This window comes from Zingiber officinale, unplaced genomic scaffold, assembly GCF_018446385.1.
Source record: "Zingiber officinale cultivar Zhangliang unplaced genomic scaffold, Zo_v1.1 ctg242, whole genome shotgun sequence".
In the NCBI taxonomy this organism is placed as follows: Eukaryota; Viridiplantae; Streptophyta; class Magnoliopsida; order Zingiberales; family Zingiberaceae; genus Zingiber; species Zingiber officinale.
In genome coordinates, this window is record NW_024589914.1 from 151307 (window position 1) to 160928 (window position 9622).

The following is a 9622-nucleotide window of genomic DNA, read 5'->3' on the forward strand; positions in this document are numbered from 1 at the left end:
CGTAAACTTCACGCTTTTCCTGGTCAAGTGTGTCAATAGCATAACAATCCGTGAGAAATCCTCAACGCATCTCCGGAAATATCAGCCAAACAAAGGAAGTTGCGAGCCTCTTCTATAGACTCCGTCTACTCCCAACAGTAACATCCTCTATCTCCTGTGTAACCACGGTATACTCCTACTGGTGACCGTGTGTCTCAAATATCTCACAGAAGAAAAATCAAAATACACACTACTGATCTTCACATATAGATGTTCTCGTCGAAACATCTCTAGAACTATGCGAAGGTGGTGTACTTGACTCACCTCAGATCCGTAATAAATCACAATATCGTCAACAACGACAATGGAAACCGATCCAAACATTCTAGGGATACCCAAATCATCGAGTCCATGACAACATCTAGGGTTCCGTAAGCTCTAATGGTAAAACCAAGACACATCATGTCTGTATCACAGACATTCCTAACCATAAGATCCTCAACAATAAACAGATCTGGTCACCCACTAATAACATAAATCACCAAGGAAAAGATCCTCTAGTGTGAGAGCAACGCTCCATCACACGAAATACCACAAATGTGGGAGCAACGCTCTACCACCAGAAATCCTCCATATGTGGGAGCAACGCTCCACCACAAATAATCCGAAAATGTATCTGCAATAGATATGGGAGCAATGCTCCGCTATAAGCAATCCGCAATAGGTGGGAGTAACGCTCCACCACAGACAATCCATAACATGTGTGGGAGCAACGCTCCACCACCAACAATACATAAGTGTCCAAGGCACCTAACTATCTAGCTAGAGACTGCACGAGATCTCTCTACCACAGATCACTGTGGTTAGCCTAGGGTATAACCACCCAGTAAGCAAATCAAATCCATAGTCAACCCTATCATCCTCCTAGTGGGTCGGTCACCCACTAATGGGAGAATTAGTTGACAGGGTAAAACGACCAATATCATAATGTAGACATTTAATATTCTACATTTAACATAGGTAGAATCATCATGATGCTACAAATCATACATCTGACACACGTGCACACAACATATGTATGATCGACATAATCCTCCGATTAGTACACACCAAAAATACTCACATCATAGGTATAAATCACCGTGATACCTCCAACAATGCATACCGAACCCGTGTGCACATATCAATATAGGTATAATCGACAATACACCTCAAACAACACTCACCTGACATATATACACACATGCCAAGAGTATAATCAACGTATACTTCCAATAAGGCATACTAAAACCCAGGTGCATTCACAAATCACAAAAAAAAATCAACAAGATACCCCAGATATGTCTATCAGACACGTACAGCTAACTAAGAAGCTATAATCCACAAGGAACCTACAATAACCATATCTAGATGGGAATACCCACACTATCCACAATTGAACTATCCATCATAGAACTCCTTCAACTTATAACAATCATATGTACCCATCATAGATATGCAGAATCAGCATATTTGACCCAATCAATCACACCAACCCTATGTCATCTTCGAAGTTATCCAATTAGGTACAAACAGTCTAAAATTACAGTACTCATGGAATAGGATACTTCGATCCTCTATCGACTGACCAAATCATCAATAGTATATGGCTAATCCAATCCTTTCCCACGTCAGGATAAGTTAGATACTCGATGTGCTCAAGATATCCAACTAACCACGAATAACTCAAGATTCAAACATCTAGAAATAAAGTAGGTCAATCCCCTACTGTTCGGGTCAACAAAACTAATCGGCCATCTACTAACCAATCAAGAATAAATAAAGCCTCTACAAGCATCTAAGGTAAATCGATCACGACTACCTAAGTCAACATACATCAATCTATCTTCTACTGACCGATCTAACAAGAATAAATCAATTATCTACGGATGAAATTAACTAAGATAACATGTTATACTACTGGCTAGGTCAACATAATGATATAGATTCTATCCACTACCCTGCTAATAAAAGCAACGGCTGGTATGTGCCTCAATCTGCTAAACAACTAGTAATAACAGAAGCTAAATACTACTGGTGTATGATATAATAAATCACCAGTAACTGTAATCCCTCACATGTAATATGGCTACAACATCATACAGATACCAGATACAAAGTGTCATAACTCTCACAGTCAACAATGCATACTCTAACTAAATAGAAGGATAACAGTATACCAACATACCTCCTATAGCTTGGAGATGTCCTGCTGCTGCCAGGTCCCAAAATCCAAAAAGTCACATCGAGAAGACCAAAACACAAAATCTGAAACACCAGAAAAATAAGACACGTAAGTCGATCTCTGATACCAAATAAATTGATATCAGACAAATCTCGAAAATCCAGAACACATAGCAAGTATCGTATACCTGCTCTGATACCACTAAATTGTCACGCCCCAGAGGAGTCTCTGTCCGAAGAAATTTCGGCAGCATCTCCCCTGTACGGCGGACAATCTGAAACTTTTCTACAAGCACTATATACCTCAGCCACATGCGGCTGGAATAATAACAATAAAAGAAAACAAACACCACGCAGTTAATATCAAATTCAGCCTCTGGCTGACACAACCACGCAGTTAAAAAATAAAGCAGCCTACTCGGCTGTACCAAAACCAAAACACATAACTGCTAGCCGGCTAGACTTACACAACCAATAACAAATACAAAACACCACATAACAACATCAACTCCCCAAAAATAAAATCAGAGTACAGAGCTAAACAAACTAATACATAAAACAAACAAAACATACGTGAAATCGATAAGTCTTCTGATGTGATGTGGGGACCAGCAGACAGGATATTCCAAGCGACACCAAAACCAACCTGGTACCTGAAAAAAGATAGTATCAACGGGGGTGAGTTCAACAACTCAGCGAATACCAATGGACATGAGTAGTAAGATATATCTAACAGCAACAAACATGGAATACAGCTTCCTAATCATATATAGGGAATATGCAAAACTGAAAGGTAACTGAGGAAGCTGTACTCACCAGGAACTCCTATCCAGACAAAAGGGTCGTCAAACCGAAAGTGTCAATAATCCTGTATGCAGGTCAAAAGTATGCATCCAACCAAAATGCAACAACCAAATGCAGCAAACAAAATCATAAGAATATAAATGCATCAATGCATATGATGCTAATGATGCGTCCTGGTCACCCCTGACGCCAGTCAGTCAGCTCACACACACAAATGGTGAGACCGAGTGGGTAGGGCTGTGACAACCGTGCACTCTGTCGTCACTACTCCTGATGAGTGACCGAGTGGACGGGATGCTGTCGGAGTACTCCTGTCCTGTGACCCCAAATCATAAATGGGGGAGCTCAATGCTCTCATCTCCCGGTACACGATGACGGGGAGGAAATCTCTGCCGGCTACCACGCTGAGTCACCTGACCAACGGAGCCAAACAGAGTCCACCGTCTGCCGGCTACTACACTGCTACACTAAATGCCAGCGGAGCCAAACAGAGCGGAACTGACTGCCGGCTACCACGCTGAGTCCTCAGACCAACGGAGCCAAACCGCCACACACCTGCCTGATATACCACTAAACCATAAGTGGGGGTGTGTGCAGTACATGTAACTGGCGATGGGCTCAACCATAGTGGAGCCGACAATCGCACAGCATGCAATCATGATGCATGTAACTATGCATAGCAAAAACTGATCAACATAACCATATCCATATATAAAAAATGGGTACTGTAAAAGTGATGGTCACATACCAAAATCTAAAGTACACAGGTCAGATAGAATATCAAAAACCTATGTCCTGAACATAATAAGTATGGAATATCCTGATCAGCATAGAAAAATCCATATATACATAATATAGGTACCACAGTATCAGTAAGCCAAATCCACGGATCTAGGGTATACAAATCCTCTAAGGTATAACAACCTAGACCCAAATCATATCCCTCTTCCATAGCATATGTATCAACAATATACACAGATCAAAGAATCAGGGTCTAAACACCCGAATCATATATGATATACAAATAGAGGTACACAAATCTGATATGGCACAAAAACCTAAGTATCAGATAATCTAGATATATAGGCCAGAAACAACAATCCAAATCCTAGTCCTAACCTCAGTAAGCATGGTATGTCACTCTAGAAACAAAGATACTCATGGTAACAAGATAATCATGGCAACAAATCACGAGATATAAGTACGGATACATCACAGGTGACAAACCTAACATGCTAAGGATATCAAACAGTGACATACCAACGGCAAACATGTTCATTGCATGTAGTTATAAAATACTATGCATATCCAATGACAATATCATAAAAGATAAGTCAAGAGGTACCCGCCTCCAAATAGCAGGTCCAATCCAATCAAATCCAACGTCGAGATGCTCGTCTCGCGTCAAAGTCCTGTATTACATGGTATACCGATTTAGCTAATTACATATAAATTAATTAGCTAAATCCAATCTCCGAGAAGCTAACCTAAATCCAAATCCAATTATAAATCTTAATTTGGAACATCTAACTCCTCAATCAAATCAGAACAATTAACTACTGAATATCATCACTCTACATCAACCCGAAAGCTGAATAAAACTCACCTCAATCTCTACACGTAGCCCTTCATTAATTGCTGTCGGAAAGGGTAGCCGAAACCAAATGGAGCTGCTGTCATCAAACTAAAATTCTCCAAATATAGTTACTATATTCCAAATCAAACTAAAATTAACAGCCAGCTAAGTATAGATCAATCACCCAGAACTCCGATCAATTTAAAGTTGTACCTGATCTAACAATACCTAACCCTTTCCGGCGATGGCTCACGGCAAATCGACGAGCCCACTGAATTAGGATTGTAGGCTATGCTTGATCTGGCTGCCAGCAAAAATCACAGCCACCCTGGGTCAATATCAAGCCGTGGTGAAGGTCAGTGCTAGGGCTCGTAAAGGTGGAGCCTGCTGTGGCTGTGCCGGTGATGAAGAGTCTCGGCGCTGGCGTGGTCAAGGCCAAGAGGAGGCGATCGGCAATGGCACGCAGAGGAAGAACTAGGGCACAGTGAGGAGAATCTCCGGTGATAGTTGGCTGCTCAAGCAACGAACAAGTCGGTGGTCGGCGCGCTGCAGATCTAGGGCACCGCGGCGTCGGTTGTGGTGGCCGACCCGATGAAGAAGACGAAGAGAAGAGTCGAGTGCAAGCTAGGGCAGAGGGAATGGCCGGTCGTCGGCGCTCGGGAGAAGAGAGGAAGAGAGAAGAAGAAGCATGGGCGTGCGCGCGAGGGAGATGGGAATTCGACCGGCGGTTTGTGCGCGAGGGGAGAAGAAGATTTGGGGCACGGGGAGGAAGTAAAAGAAAAAGAAGAAAAGCAAATAAAATTAAAAAGAAATATTTAAAGAAAATCAAACATTTCCTCATTAAAATAGGGTAACCCAAACAGGCTTTTCCGGACCCCGTTTTTATCCCCGTTAACTCGTCCATACGAGCTCCGAAAAATTCCCGAAAAATTTCCAAAAATTCCGAAAAATTCCCTTATTAATATTCTCCTATTTTCGATATTTTACAGTTGGTTCATGACTAAACCAAATATGGTTCAACTCTACCATAAGAGATGTAGCCCATCTGTGCTTCTATCATGACAAATATTTCCAGATTTGTCTTATGTATGGTCCAACCAAACATTTATCTCTTGATCTAAGAATCCTATTCTTTAACTTGTTTTACGTCTTTTAGAGATTCATTAGTGCGTGTGACCTAATAGGTTCCCGGTTCATATTGGTTGTCCATGATTAACTACTTAATTATAGAACGATCATAAATGACACCTAATAGTACATCATGATCCTCAATTAGCCGGAAAATTATAGTTAATCTTAGAACTAATTCTAAACCCTTCAACAGCTACAGTGAGTCGTGCCTTGTTCTTTCACTCGTCTTATACCCACTTGGTTCAGAACATGGTCTATGTGTCTTTCCCCACTAGACTGATTATGTCACACCTAGCCCAAGTAATACTTCCTCGTTCTATGGATTCAAATTACTCATACATGTGTCTAAGAGTCTCGCACTCTTAATATGTGATTCTTTGGCCAAGACTTTAAGTAATAATCCTAATGAGTGGCCATAGGGTATACGTTTCCTCGCAAGGAGCAGTGAATTCTTTGTGTGCTATCCAAACATCTTCGGACATTTTAACTTATACACAATCATCCTGCGTCCATACCTCAATGAGGTGCTTGCTTAAGATGTCAAAGTATAACTCTCCATGACCAAGATGACTTGTATATCTCAAGTCGAAGGAAACTTGCACTCGAGTTGCAGTAAGAGCTTCACAGACATATCCATATATATAGATAACCACATGAAGTCTTACAGTGAGTCACTCCAATGAACTAGTTACGATAATTAGCATCCACACTTAACTCTCGACATCCTAATGTCTCCAACTAGTGAGAAAACAGCTACTTGGCGAACCAAGGAGTATAACTCGTGCTAATCTTACAGAATTGATGATGTCCAAATGCATCAATTCGACGAATAAGGAAATTCTAATACATTCATAATTACACATATAGAGATAATCACTAGTTGTGATCCAATCAAAATTTCTCTCATATTATGAATTGTATTGGAGACATTCAGTAAATAAGTTTAAGACAATCAAACATGTAATATGCACTCAAATAGTGAATCTATATTTAGTAAAAATCGTAAGACGATTTGCCTTAGGACATCCCTCAAAATCTAACCGCATGGTCCTCTTGATTCGGACATGGGAGCCCCCACTTCCTTTGTTTAAGGTCAATATTTTACTCACATGAATTAATTAGACCATCTCTCTTGTGCACAGTTGGCGATTAGACCTTCTGGCAGTTCATACTTTGATACCAATTGTTATGACCAAAAGAGATTTAGATATCTCCACAATAATATGATATTGTCCACTTTGGGCCTAAGCCCTCATAGTTTTACTCTTGGGCTCTACTCAAAAGGCCTCATACCAATGGAGATATCTTTCCCTTATAAATCTATGACTTTCCCATGTATTTTCAATGTGGGACTTTGTTTGCAACCTTGCAACCCAACACTTTTATCCTATGATTATGTTCGATCTCTATCATCATTTTGTCTGAGGTTAAATACTTCCTACTTAGATTAATTGAGAAGTGGAAGATACAAAATCTCATGAAATGGTTTACCATTCCTACATGGATGTGAATGGTCCCTCCTTGGAATTCCCATTAAGTGCTCAATATACAGAACTAGGGCCCATTGATAAAAGGCGTTTGAATGCAGGAAGAATAACACAACTTACTGTTATGATTTCCTATTGGTAAGTTTCCCTTCAAATTGTTATAAGAAAGCAGCTTATGCAGAATCATATGTTAAATTTACCTTCATGTATATCATTGTAAAGATGTGTTTACCATGTATTCAGGCATTCGAGACTGCACTTAGATGGTTGTTGGAATCATACACATCCTGTAACATTAGGGTAAACAATAATAGAGATCTCATTAAAGTGATATAGTTGGCATTTGCAAACAATCATGGAGATTGGACTACTCCTTTAGTCACTGTGAGCCGGTCCTCTAGTCTCAATGACATAGGTATGGTAGCCTGGTTAATGGAGATGTCTACACCAACTTCCCTAGTTTGTGGCAAACAACATCACTTTCAGAGTTGGTTCATTTGGTCCTAGGGAAGATGCATCCTTTCATGCAGTGACCAATTTAGCATGTGATAAAAACCTCGCTCTAATTTATTTGGCTACAAATTCTGGTGCTAGGATTGGAGCAGCTGAAGAAATAAAATCCTTTTCTAGGATTGGGTGGTCTGATGAAGCAAGCCTGGAACAGGGCTTTCAGTACTTTTATATGAGTCCAGAAGATTACAATTGCGTTGGTTCATCTATTATCGCTCAAGAACTCAAATTGGAAAATGGTTAGACAAGATGAGATCATTGACACAATTGTAGGAAAACTAGATGACTTGGGGGCGGAGAACCTGTCTGGAAGTGGTGCCATGGTGTTTATTCAAACGCATATAATGAGATATTCACTCTCACTTATGTGACTGGAAGAACTGTTGGCATTGGAGCTTATCTTGCCCGGCTTGGCATGAGGTGCATTCAATGTCTTCATCAGAGAATTATTCTCATAGAGTACTCCACACTGAACAAGCTTCTTGGACGTGAAGTCAACAGCTCTCACACGTAGTTGGGTGGACCTAAGATAATGGCAACTAACGGAGTTGTCCATCTGACTATATCAGATGATCTTGAAGGCATTTCTTCCATTCTGAGATGGCTTAGCTATGTTCATCCTTATGTTGGTGGCAAGAAGAATGGTAAATCTTTTTGAAGACATGATTGTTTTTCTACTAATGTTTAATAGTAACATGTATGTTTTTATAGTTCATGTGGAGGAGACAAAGAATGCCAAGGAGGAAGCGAGGGAATTGTTGCTGAAACTAGAAACAACTATCCATCACAGGGTTAAGCTTATTTAGAAAAATCTCTCAGTTATGCTTAGGATTCTTGGTCAGATGGCTATTGCTAATCCAATATTTACTCATGGTCATCAGCTACCTACACTGGTAAGTGATTGTATGTCTTTTTTTGGTCTTCCTACTTCAAGATTACTTATAGGTACTATGAAAGTGTTTCTTTTTTAATAATCTATCAATTAAATCAATGGTTATTAGTGACGGCTTTTTAGTTACTAGCTAAAAATTGTTGCAATAGAGATTTTGTTTGGTCAATTTATTTCTCATCCTTAAACAATCTGCTGCAGGTCAAATACGTTGATCCATTAATGCACTCATCAATTGTTGGAGATACCGCATTTGAGACTATGCTAAATCTTGCTCATCGTCTAGCCCCACCTCTTTTTAGCTAGGTACACGAGATAGCTGCTTCTTTGCATATAATTTTTGCAAAAGATGTGCATGTAGTCTTGGAGCTTACCTAACCTCTGAAGGTCAAGTTCCCAAAGGTCCCCCATTGGATATTTTTGAGCAAATAGTTAATGTTATGTTAATGTCATTGAACGATGGACCGCTTCTAGTAGATTTGTTTACCTTTATATTTCCAATATATTTCTGTCTAAATTTAGTTACCATTCAACTGTACTTCTTGTTTGCTGTTCTTTTTAATTGCTCCATATTTTGCTTTCTTCTAAGAAGATTGCACTTCTCGATAACTTACTTCACATACTATATATGCATTTGGATCCTATATTGCCACTCGCTAGGCCACGGATGCTCTTTGTCGGATATGAATACCTTGATTTTGTAATGATGATCAACCATTTTATATTATAATTTTCTTGTCTCTTGTTGACTCTTCATGGCTTTTTCCAGGTTCTTTATCATGTCCTTGGTGTTCATCCAGGCTTATTATCCACTAATTGGGCCATTGTTGAACGAGTTATGCCTTGGTATCCAAGCTAATGGATTGGCCAAAGTGAGTAAAATGTGGTTTTGTTACTTAAAATTACACTTATACTTATTTTTTTATTCCTTTTGCTTCTAATATTTCTGTGTAATTTAGTCCCTTTCTGGAGTTTATGCTAAGGATTTGCACGCCTGCTTGACCGCTATAAAATGCATTCCTT

General features: G+C 39.7%; 1 pseudogene; it reads left to right on the forward strand.

The window, feature by feature from the left end:
* Window positions 1-8368, forward strand: part of LOC122037176 — a 51218-nt pseudogene extending 42850 nt beyond the window's left edge.
* Window positions 8369-9622: the final 1254 nt, after the last annotated feature.